We start from the raw sequence: 11,035 nt of genomic DNA on the forward strand, positions 1-11,035 counted from the left end.
AATCAACTAAGTCAGTGTCTCAATTTGAGTTTAGTCCAATGGTGCTTCGAAAAACACATTTCACAGGCCAGTAAGCTGGCATATGTGGACTAAATAAAGAGTGGCTGGGTAATGATTTACAGAGGACGCTCTGACAGGTTTATGTGTTTCAAGCAGCCTGGTGAGTGCAGGAGACATGTCCATCAAGGTTACTGAGCACTGTCCTCATTTACTCTGGAAGGAGAACAGTGCAGAAGAGTGGGAACACAGTCTGATAAGGGTTGGAACTGAGGCAAGTTTGCCTTTAGTTTCTGCAGATATTCTTCTTCCTAATTCTGCTGCTGAAAAGACTTTTTTTGTCGTCAGAAATCAGCAAATATTTACTTTTTTTGTCGTCAGAAATCAGCAAACAACAAGAGACAAATGTAAACGTCACATGGAAGAATAACAACTGGTATCATCCGTCATCTGTTGAACTTCTGGATCAAATGTCTCATGATGGTGGCCTACAATTAATTAGTAATCCCTATAGTGAATGGTAACTTGATATTTATGCAGTTTTATGATGTCATGGTTACTGACCCATTTCTATATCTCAGCAGATGCAGATGGTCAGAATGGGGGTTTTTTCTTTTCTTCCTCGGCACATAGAAACATTTAAAACAAATACAGTATTAGGTCACAGCTTTCACCTCTTGGGAACCAAAGAGATTTGCCTGTTTTAGAATCTTAACACTCTGATATGAACTGGCCTGAAAACAATGTGCTAAATAACAGTGAACTGTTCAATTTTGAATTTAAAAAACTGACCTCTCCTTTATTTTTGATGCAAAGACTGAGTCATAGACGCTCTGTTTATACAGTATAATATGTTTGTTTATAAAACCTGTCACCAGTTACCATCTATTTAAAGAGACGCTGACATTTCAACCAAAACAGTGTTGCAGAAACCTTTTTATATAAATTATTTTTAGCAAATCAAACCTTATTTTAAATTTTTTTTTATTTTTTTCTTGCAGCTTTTTTCCTTATTTTTTTTTTTTAATTTTTTTCTTGCAGTTTTTTTCCATTCTTTTAATGAAAGCTATCCAATTCTATTGCCTTTTTGAAAGTGCACCAACTTTTCTGGAAATGTATTTGTGAACGTCCTTCCTGAGGATCAGTGGAAGTGGTTTCCTCCCCCTCTGTCATTAGTAGAAGGGGAATGATGAAGCGAGGGACCTCCCTTGACAGCAGTCAGATTGGCCTCTGTGGGTTTGTTTCGTACAATTCTTCCTTTCCTCTGCTGAAAGATCTGTCCACTGCAGCCGGCTGTGGACACCATCACGGGCTGCGAAAACCCAAGTTGAGCCAATTATCATTATGGTTTACTGTACTCAGGAAACTCGCTAATTAATTCTCCCTCAGGCTTAGATACAAGTGACTGACTGATTTCCACAGAGATCCGTTTGTCCTCTGCAGAACAGAATAACAATGAAGTAAGGCTGATTATTTACACTGTTCATGTGGAATGTGTCGTTGTCATCCTGTTGATTTTGAGGTCTCACACAAACGTCTATGTATGAAGCAACGGCCGACCAGTTGTGGACGACTGACAACATCAGACCAAGAAAGATTAGTAGAGTTTATTTTGAAGTCTCTCCCATTTTCATCAGAACAATCCTTTCCACTGACATATTTTCTAATCATGCTGGAAATAATTTCCAAATTCAGAAATGCTAAACAGACATCGATTTTGCGTTTGCTAATCAGGAAAAGGCTTCAGTTTTTGAGAAAAGAGCCCAAACGAGACCCCAAAACCATGGTGTTCAGGAAATATCTGGAGAGAAAGAATGCACGTTGGTCAGATCAGAATGTTTTAGATCGCTGAGACCTTGAACCCACAGGACAAAAAAATGTCCCTCGTTTAAACATGGTCTTCGGATGGTCTTGTAATGCTGTAGTTAGACTGAGGTGAATCTTTGAATTGACAGTTAGCTTTTATTAGCTTCAAAACTGCAGTTAACTGGAAAACCGGATCATTTCATTTGTTCAGATTCAGTTGATTTTGTTTAAATGACCTATGGATTAGAATAGATCAGATCAGATTGAACTTTATTGATCCTGCGCTGGAGAAGCTGTTGTTGCAGCAGCACAGGGACGGAGGCAGAGACTGTACAGTAAGTAATAATGAACAGGGTTTTATAAAGGCCAGTGTATAGAGTGCAGTCGAACATAGTACAGTGTTTGAATGAAAGTAGGAAAATACTGCTTTACTTGATGATTTTATTATAACCATAACTAACACTTGGCCAGAAAGTGTTGATGTTCACCAAAAATCAATGAGTTAGCTAAGAATAACTCTTAATTAACAAAGCTAAAAATCCTAAATGAATTTCCCGTCATGTACTGTTACATATTATCATCCAGAATTTAAAACTCATATTCTATCAATTAGATACAGTGAGTCACAAAGATCTCTGCATTTTAAATAATCACAAATCCCCACCCTTGATCAAATACAGGATGATGATAATGTTCTTCGTTCTGCGTCTGTCCGTTTGAGTTCGGTTTTAGCGAAGGCTGCTTCTGAACGTGGAAAAAAAATGTCCTGCAAATCCACAAAGCACTCTGTTGAAAAATAGCTGAACTGTACAGATTCTCCTTCATGTTGCTTCACAGCACAGCACACAGCAGGAGTGTGCACTGACCTCAAAGTGTCATACATTTCTGAAACACCCCTGCACTGGGTAATGTTGCTGCAGGCAATTAATGAAGCATTAATGACAAAAGCTATTTTAAATGTAGTCTTTCATGTAGAGACACTGTTTTTTTGTTTTTTTTTTGCTTGCCACAATCTGAGAGGCGGGGGAGGATGGGGGAGGATGGGGGTCACCTGAGCTGCAGAAATAGTCCATTGCCCCTCTTTAACAAACACTCGCATGTCTGAATTCATTTCTTTTCACAGAGAAAAGACCGTAAGTCAGCGGTGAATAACGTACTGTCTTTTATAATGCATTAGCAACAGTATTGTCCAAGAACGCGTTCTGTGTTCGTACAGTTCAACCAGAATAACCATGAGGCGTGGAGAACACGGCGACCCACCTGTGTAGCTACATCACTGTACAGCACGTATCACAATCGGTGACCTGTTTACTCACATTACATAATTCTACAGATTTGACCTACCTACACGTCTCACCTCACACCTATCAGTTTATCTTCCCTCCTACCTGCTGCCAAACAACCTGCCTATAAATTCTTCAACCTAAAATGACATGTTTCCTCCTCCCTCAGCACCGTATCCACACAGCACGTCGAGCTGCAGACTGTCCTTCCCTGAGACAACACATTCATGGACGCTGCCTCTTGCTGCCACTACTGTGTATAGCAGGCAGCGTAGGTTCAGGAGTTAAAGGTCAGCTTCAGTCCGGTACACCAGGCAAGCCATCAGGGTTCTAATTAAAAGTCGACTTGTTTTCACCAGGGCTTTTCCTTCATTAACCCTGGGCTCCTGCCGCCGTAATGACGACAAGAGGAGCGGAGGCTTAACCCCTGGTGGTGATGACCTCCTAAAAGAGCAAGTCAGACGGAAAAAAAAGAAAAACAGCTCTGGCCATGCATCACCTTGTCCACCATCAACCCATTATTAATGTGCATCCATACCTCTCATTTATTAGGTGGGACACACACAAACACAGGCACGCACGCACACACACCAATATGCAGCCGTGTTAAGCTGGCACAGCCAATCACGGGCCACGAGAGGCAGACTGCTTTTTTTATTAGTGGGCACACGTTCACTTCCACACAGACAGACTGCCAGCCGGCTGCCTGTCTGTAGGAGTCCAGCAGCACTCCACCAGTGACACATTCTGACGAACATGTCATTAGGGTGACACAATGTAAAGCAATGGAGGCTCATGTGATTGACTTGTTAGCCCATTACGATGCTGTTGCAGAATTAATGGCTGCCTTGGGAGGGTGGCTTGAAAATAGAGCTGGCAGGTTTAACGGCTTGGCAGTGAGTTACGACAGGAAGTTTAGAAACGAAAGAAAGGGAGGGGAAGTGTGTGTGTGTGTGTGTGTGAGAGAGAGAGAGAGAGAGAGAGAGATGGAAAAGGAAACAAGGAGGAAAAGCTGCTCCTCCTTACTAGTCCTACCAGGTGAAATGTGACCAACAGCAGAGCCGTGTTATTGGTCTGTTCCATGTCATGCTAACACCTTCCCAAAACCAGACTTGATTTATAAGAGCCTAAAAGTTTGGCATGGTTTTTTTTATACCATAGGCAATCTTACCAACACAGTATAGAGAAAATAACTTCCCATATATAGTCATAGGCCCTTCTTCATAAATATAATAAAAATGATCAATCTATTGACCTGCCACTGCTGGATTCTGAGTTCATATGATAAGGAGTGTATATAGTCCTGCTGTATAACCAGGAAAGTAAGACACAGAATGACAACAGTCACCAGTTATATATATATATTATTCTAATTATGTTTATATTTATATATAATTCTAAATATGTTTATATATATATATATACATAAATAACTATAATGCCTACACATCTGTGTCTGGAAAATGAATTCCATTCTGTTCTTTTGAGTTCTTCATGTAATTAAAATAGAATGTATTTCTTATGAATTCTGTTTTATCCTAGCAGTCGTACCACTTCTTATTGAGTTACATTTTGCAGCTATGTCAGTGTGGATTTGACTCCCTCGCTCTCATTGTTTATCACTTGATCTTATTGGACTTTACCATCACTTTGTCTCTGAGTCTCTTCAGCTTCACCTCCCAGTTTATACACCCTTGTCTTATATCGTGGCGTTTTAACCTCTAACTTTATCACATCTATCCCCATCTCTCGGCATCTTATCTCATTTCATCCTGTAAGCCAGTGTAATTTCATGTCAGGTTTTTTTTTTTTCATATTTTCCTCTCTAATGTCAGGAAATGTCATTTTTCTCATCAGACGACATTCTCATTTATCTTCCTATCACGGATCACCTTCCTGCCTCATCTGATCTGTTATTATCTCCACATCTCATATGATTTTAGATCCTAATCTAAATGTTATTTCCCTATCCCATCTCATAATCTCATTTTGTCATCCCATCTACTGAAATTTGAACTGCATTTTCTATTCAGTCTAATCCATTTACCTCATTGGTTCTGCTTTAATCCTAACGTCGACTTATGAACCGTCAAACCCCCTAAAAACGTTGACATTCTGAGGAGTGGCATTATGTAATTTTTCGTGTTATTTTTTTTAAACAACATATTAAAATACTTTTTGAGTTGTATTTGAATGCTCTAAATGTAAAAATAACCCTTCAGTTCTGAGGGTAGTCCTGAAGGAGAAGACCTGGGGTAAATATTTTCTCTTGTCTTTAGTGTGTGGAATCACACTGGGCTTTGTGTCAGAGTCTCTTTTACCACATCCACTCGGAGGTCTTGACCCCATCACAGGGGCTGAGAGACTGGGCAGAAAACCCAACTGAGGCTGCGTTTGATTTACCACAGCTAACACCTCTTACTGGAATAAGTGAACTCACACCTCTTTGCTGCCTTGTCATGGCCTGATGATCTGTTTGTTTGGTGTTACCTTTCCCCCTGGTGGCTTGGCTTTTCATGGTCCAACATGGAACTGAGATTTATCTCTTACACTTTAACACTCACAGAATATTCTAGTATTGTTGGTGTTAACATAATAGTACATATATATATAATTTCCAGGTCATGATTGAGTTCTTAAGTAGACTAGTGGTCTAGTAGTGGCTGCAAACTTGGAGATAAGCACTCTGGACTTAGACGTCACAGGTGGTCTTAAAGATCCTGGATCTTGATTAAAACAATCACGTTTTTCTCATCAAAAGCAAAAAGTCTATAATGAACAGTTGGGTCTAGTACAGACTAATTTGTTTTTAAAAGTGTAAAGTACACTCCAGTGGTTCTCTGGAGGGTCTGACAGCTGAATAGATGGTTTATAATCTTCCAGAATGAGGTCCCGGAACAGAACAACAGTAATTGTATTTGGACTGATAATAACAGGTCTTCCCTCCTCCACTCAGCTCTTGGTTCATGTGGTTGGAAATCAAAGTGGTTTGTGTTTTTTTTTTCTTTTGTCTGTGGCTGCAACTATTAATACTTACTTAGTTGGTTTAACCCAAATATTCCCAGTATCCTCTGAGAGCCCATCGGCGTTATTTTCATTCTGTTCTTTGTGGTGAAAATACATATTTATTCTGAAGTTTCAATCCTCCCAGTGGCCACAACTGATGTTGGCCACACATGGGTTTGATTGAAGCTATGAGTTTGGGCAATAGGATGGGAGAAAAACACAGAATGAGTCCTGCTTTTTGTATTGATTGCTTGTAAACAAAGCATGAATATTATATTCTACATCTACTTTTTTTTTTATTTGGACCTGCCCTGAAAAGATTCACTGCGTCAGTACTGGATGTTGTGTGTCCCTGCATTTGATCTAAAGGCTGTGGTAACATGGAGTTCTTGACCTTTGGCCAAACTGACAGAGCCGAGCTGGTGTAGTGAAGGTAACCTTTCCCTGTAACATACCCACAATGCCCTGGCTGGGCTGCGTGGTTCATGTGCAGTCTTAGACTCAGGAAGTAAAGAAACAGTGAGAAACCTGAGGACGGTGGATGGTGAAGACATGTCTGATCTCCAGAACAGGAAAAAAAGGAGGATGAGAGTGGATGTTAGCTCACTGCTGGAGGATGCTGGTGTGATGCCGCCTTGTGTTGCTCACATACACATCATAGTCTGCTGCTATGTTTTTGTTCGGTTTGTCTTTTTTTTTTCTTTTGTTCCGTTTGAGCTAGGCCACACTCCTTCTTTCTTTATTATTTCATTTCTGTCAGATATTCTCTCTTTCTTTTTCTGCCAGCCTCCCCCTCTCCACCACTCCTCTCTCTATCCTCCATTTTCTCTCCTCCTCCACCTCCTTCCATTTCCCATCTTTGCATGTGCCACTTTCAATTGCAGTGATATGCCCTGTGGCAAACTCTGCCTCCGTGTGCTCCAGCAGCCTTTGTTGGTAATGGCTGTTATTCCTGATGCAAAGGGAGGAGGGTGAATCCCCCTCCGACAGAATGTGAAGGTGCTGATGGGTATTGTATTGTATTGTATTGCACCATATGGAACAATACATCAAACATCCACCCACATAGTATACATAGTTGTATTTACAATATTTATTAGCCTCATTATATCTAATCCTCATCATCCCTCACTCTGAAAATAAATCTGCTCCAGTGTTCAGTGGTGCTCCTTTGAATCCCCTCAGATTCCTGGTTAGTTCTAAACAGAATTTGTTCTTCTTATGGAAGGACAGACCAAGCCCCAACCCTTGAACAACGTACTAAACTATACAGACAAGGTTTTTATTTGTATTTCTGTTGCTCTGAAAACTATTATTTATTCACTGCTAAAGGTTTGTCTTTAGTTATCTATCCAACAGTGACAGGCCGAACGGTTTATTATTAAAAAAAAAAGAAATTAAAAAAAGCTGCTGAATCTTTCTTCAATTCCTGTGAATAGATACACACAATGTAATTGTAATCTGTGTTGTGTTCAACTAAACATGCCAAAGTTTCAAAGGAAAACTAGAAGATATTTTTCATTTCATATACTTTTGTGACATATTTGTTGTTTTGTTTTGTTTTTTCTGATTTTCTGATTATGGTAAAACTACTAAACATTCTACTTTGATCTTTGTTTTGTAGTATTTGAAAGAAATGAATTCATATCTAGTTTTCATCAACTGAATGCTGGTCATCTTCCTCTGAACTAAAACTATCTTTAGTGTTGTGTCTGTCTGGTATTGTTCTGTTGTGTGTGTTGTGTGTTGTGTGTTCTTCCCTCTCTCTAATTGCCCTGCCCTCCTCCGACAGAGCTTGGAAAGCGAGTTTGTGTCGTGTCAGCTGCGTCGGTGGATTGACCTTATTTTCAGCTAAAAGTACCCAGGCCCCTAGGCGGTGTTTGCCCTCAATGTCTTCCACTTCCTGTCTTACTTGGGCTCAGTCAACCTTGACATTATCATCCCATCACTGACCCTACATTCAGAAAGTTAACAAATGCGAGCACACACTCATCTAAACCTGCCCCCACGTTAATCGTAGAGTAGACACCACTTCCTGTCTGCAGTTGTCCTGGCATGCTGCTGATGGAGCTGTGGGACCGTTCACGTCGCACCTGTCAGTCAACGGTTGTGTTGTGCAGATGTAAAGTGTGAGAGAATTTAAGGTCGTCCTTTCACCAGCGTTGCTCCTTAATCTCTGCTTCAAATCATTGTTTTGTTTTTTCATTGAACCACATGTCAGAGTGCTGACTAACAGAACAGTTATTTGAACAATATTTTTAGTAGACACCACTTCCTGTCTGCAGTTGTCCTGGCATGCTGCTGATGGAGCTGTGGTGAATTCCTACAGAGCAGCCGACCAGCTGATTGAAAGATTGACTTTGTTTTGACCTGTTGTAAGTGAATGTGATCCTCCGTCTTTCTGAGTTCACGAAGAGGAAAAAATAACTTCTTCAAAGTTGAATTGTGAAATTGTGAATTAGTACAAAAATATTTTTGTCGACAAATCTTAGTCCAAACGTTTAATCCTATCCTAATAATATCTGCTACCCAGTAATTAGGGCCATCACAATAACCCTAACCTCAAATAGTTCTACTACCATCATTTCAAAGCACCACAGGTAGCTGGAGGTAAATCTCTAGTTTCCAGAAAAAAAATGTATTTTACCTAATGAACGGAATGAACAATAATTTTCTCTCCACCAACACAACTATATAAGTAACATAAAAAATATTTAAAGCAGTGTTTGTAGTATGAAGGAGTGAGAGTTTATGAGCTCTGTTTACAGACACTCTCTGCTTAATTAACCATACACCAATGGGAATGCCCTATGTAAAAAACAACAACACACAAACAGATATTATTGTTTTAGACTTGACAGTAAATATAAGAACATAATTGTCAGTGTTGTGTGTAGTTCATTAAATAAGCGCTGGATAAACTGAATGTACTCCAGATATACTGTAATCAGATCAATAAATCTGACAAAGCTCTTGGATCAATCACCAGAGGTCAGCGAGTCAATAGATGAAGGAGTAAATTCTCTTGTTCTCGATGCACTAATTGAATATCTATTAGCTGGAGCTGGTACTTCTGGTGAATAGCTTAATTGTGTTTATGGGGGAGAAAAGGACTGTAGCAGCAGCAGCAGCAGCAGCAGCAGCAGCAGCAGCTGGCATGCTTTGTGGTGAGCTTGTCCCTTCCTGTGATATCCACCATCTGCTGTCTGCAAAACAACTCATTTATATCCTGTCACTTCTAGGAGGGCCTTTATTTATCAAGTGACCACTATGCAAATCACCTGCACTAGAGTTGGGCTGATCTAATTGCCAAATCATAGTCATGAAAGCGTTGGTTTTCGTCATTTTGTTAATGGTATTTGTGTTTGTTTTGCGTCAAGTGTGGGTCTGTGGAGCTGTCCCGCTGCCTGCTGCTGTTACCCTGGGATGTGACAGTAGTGTCGGTTACCTGCACGTTAGTCATGGGCTCACGCTGCCTAATTGTAGCCTCTCGGTGTAGTCACTACGGTGACATGAGTGTTTTGTGCACCAAAAAGAAATGGTCTCCACCAAGTACAGATGATGTTAATTGTGAAATGATGAGCACTAATGAAGACGAGCCTTCATGCTGTCCTACTCACCCAGACTGTTTTCTCTTTGTGAAATAATGTGAAAATATTGAAAAATAAAATGAAATAAAGCAGGATAAAACATCACGCTGTAGAAGACGAATTAAATGAGGAAAAGTAGTTGATGGTCAACCATTGTATTCAGATTGACTTCTATTCCAACTGTCTTTTGGTATAGCGTGGCAGTCAGTGAGGAGTAAAAGGGAATCTAGCATCAAAGAGTCATGTTTTAACTAGAAGGAAGTTTTCTGCTTAAACCTCGAAATTTAAATGTTTATATACAAACATTTCGTAATATTTGGGACTTATCCAAATAATGGAATTATTAATATGAACAAAAATCAAATCAATTGAAAAGTCAAAATTAACTCAAAATGAGTCCTTTACTTTCCTATACTGTTGCTTCAAAAAGAGATTTTATTCATTAGTGCGGAGAACACTTTGAAAGTTGTAACTTTGAGAACTTTGCTGAGTCCTCTGTCCACAACACTGTTCCGTCCACTGTCCTTTCTGATCCGACCGGACGTTGAAGCGTTCACACACACATATGGAGCTGAGATGGTATTTTAAGCTGCTTCTGTGAAACAAAAAAAAAAAAAAAGATTTCCCACAATGTGTGCAAATTGACACCATACGTGTTGACTGTTCATTTTTATTTTTTTACAATCTGACTCTTTGAGTCCTGCCAACTCACTTGGGTCGAGTCCTATTATTCTAAAAATATTTCACGTGCCTAAATATATATATATATCCAGTGAATATATGTTATGGTTTTGTAGGGACGACCATGTTCTGGTATTTTCTCAAAGAACCTTTACGTAATGCAACTGAAACACGTCTGCCACAGAGTGGTGTCCTGTCATGCAGGTAAATGATTTGAATTCTTTTTTTTTTTTTTGTCATAAAACTTTTGTTTTAGTGAGGTATAATATTTTATCCTGTGTGTTAATAGTATCATTACTGTGATCAGCTGCTGTTCAGACCAGGCTGCCTCAGTCTGTGAAGCATTGGGAAAATGCCCAATAAATGTCAGCCCAGACCTGCTGAAATGTGACAATTGACTGCAGGGTATTGATTTAGTCTGTGCCTGTCAGGTAAAACTGCAGCTCTGGCATTAGTCACAACAATTACGGTATTTGAAATGTCAAAATTCTAGAGGTCGTGAAGGATAATTTCCGTCCATGTGTCAGGAGGGAATGATGACACTTCCCCGATACACCACTGTGGCTCTTGATGAGGGCAACGCCCGGCGACAGTTGTGCCGATCGGAACAGTCCTTTGCTGCAGTGCCTCTGCTGACAGCTTCCTCTGTATGGAAAAACATGACAGCAGCCC

At 39.9% G+C, this 11,035-nt stretch overlaps 1 long non-coding RNA gene across 5 annotated transcripts in view; it reads left to right on the top strand.

Annotated features, from left to right (window-relative positions):
- Positions 1 to 11,035, top strand: part of LOC103378174 (uncharacterized) — a 74,280-nt gene that overhangs the window by 55,487 nt on the left and 7,758 nt on the right. The gene's annotated exons all lie outside the window — the stretch shown is intronic.

Source organism: Cynoglossus semilaevis, chromosome 4 (assembly GCF_000523025.1).
Source record: "Cynoglossus semilaevis isolate Cse_v1.0 chromosome 4, Cse_v1.0, whole genome shotgun sequence".
NCBI classification, from domain to species: domain Eukaryota; kingdom Metazoa; phylum Chordata; class Actinopteri; order Pleuronectiformes; family Cynoglossidae; genus Cynoglossus; species Cynoglossus semilaevis.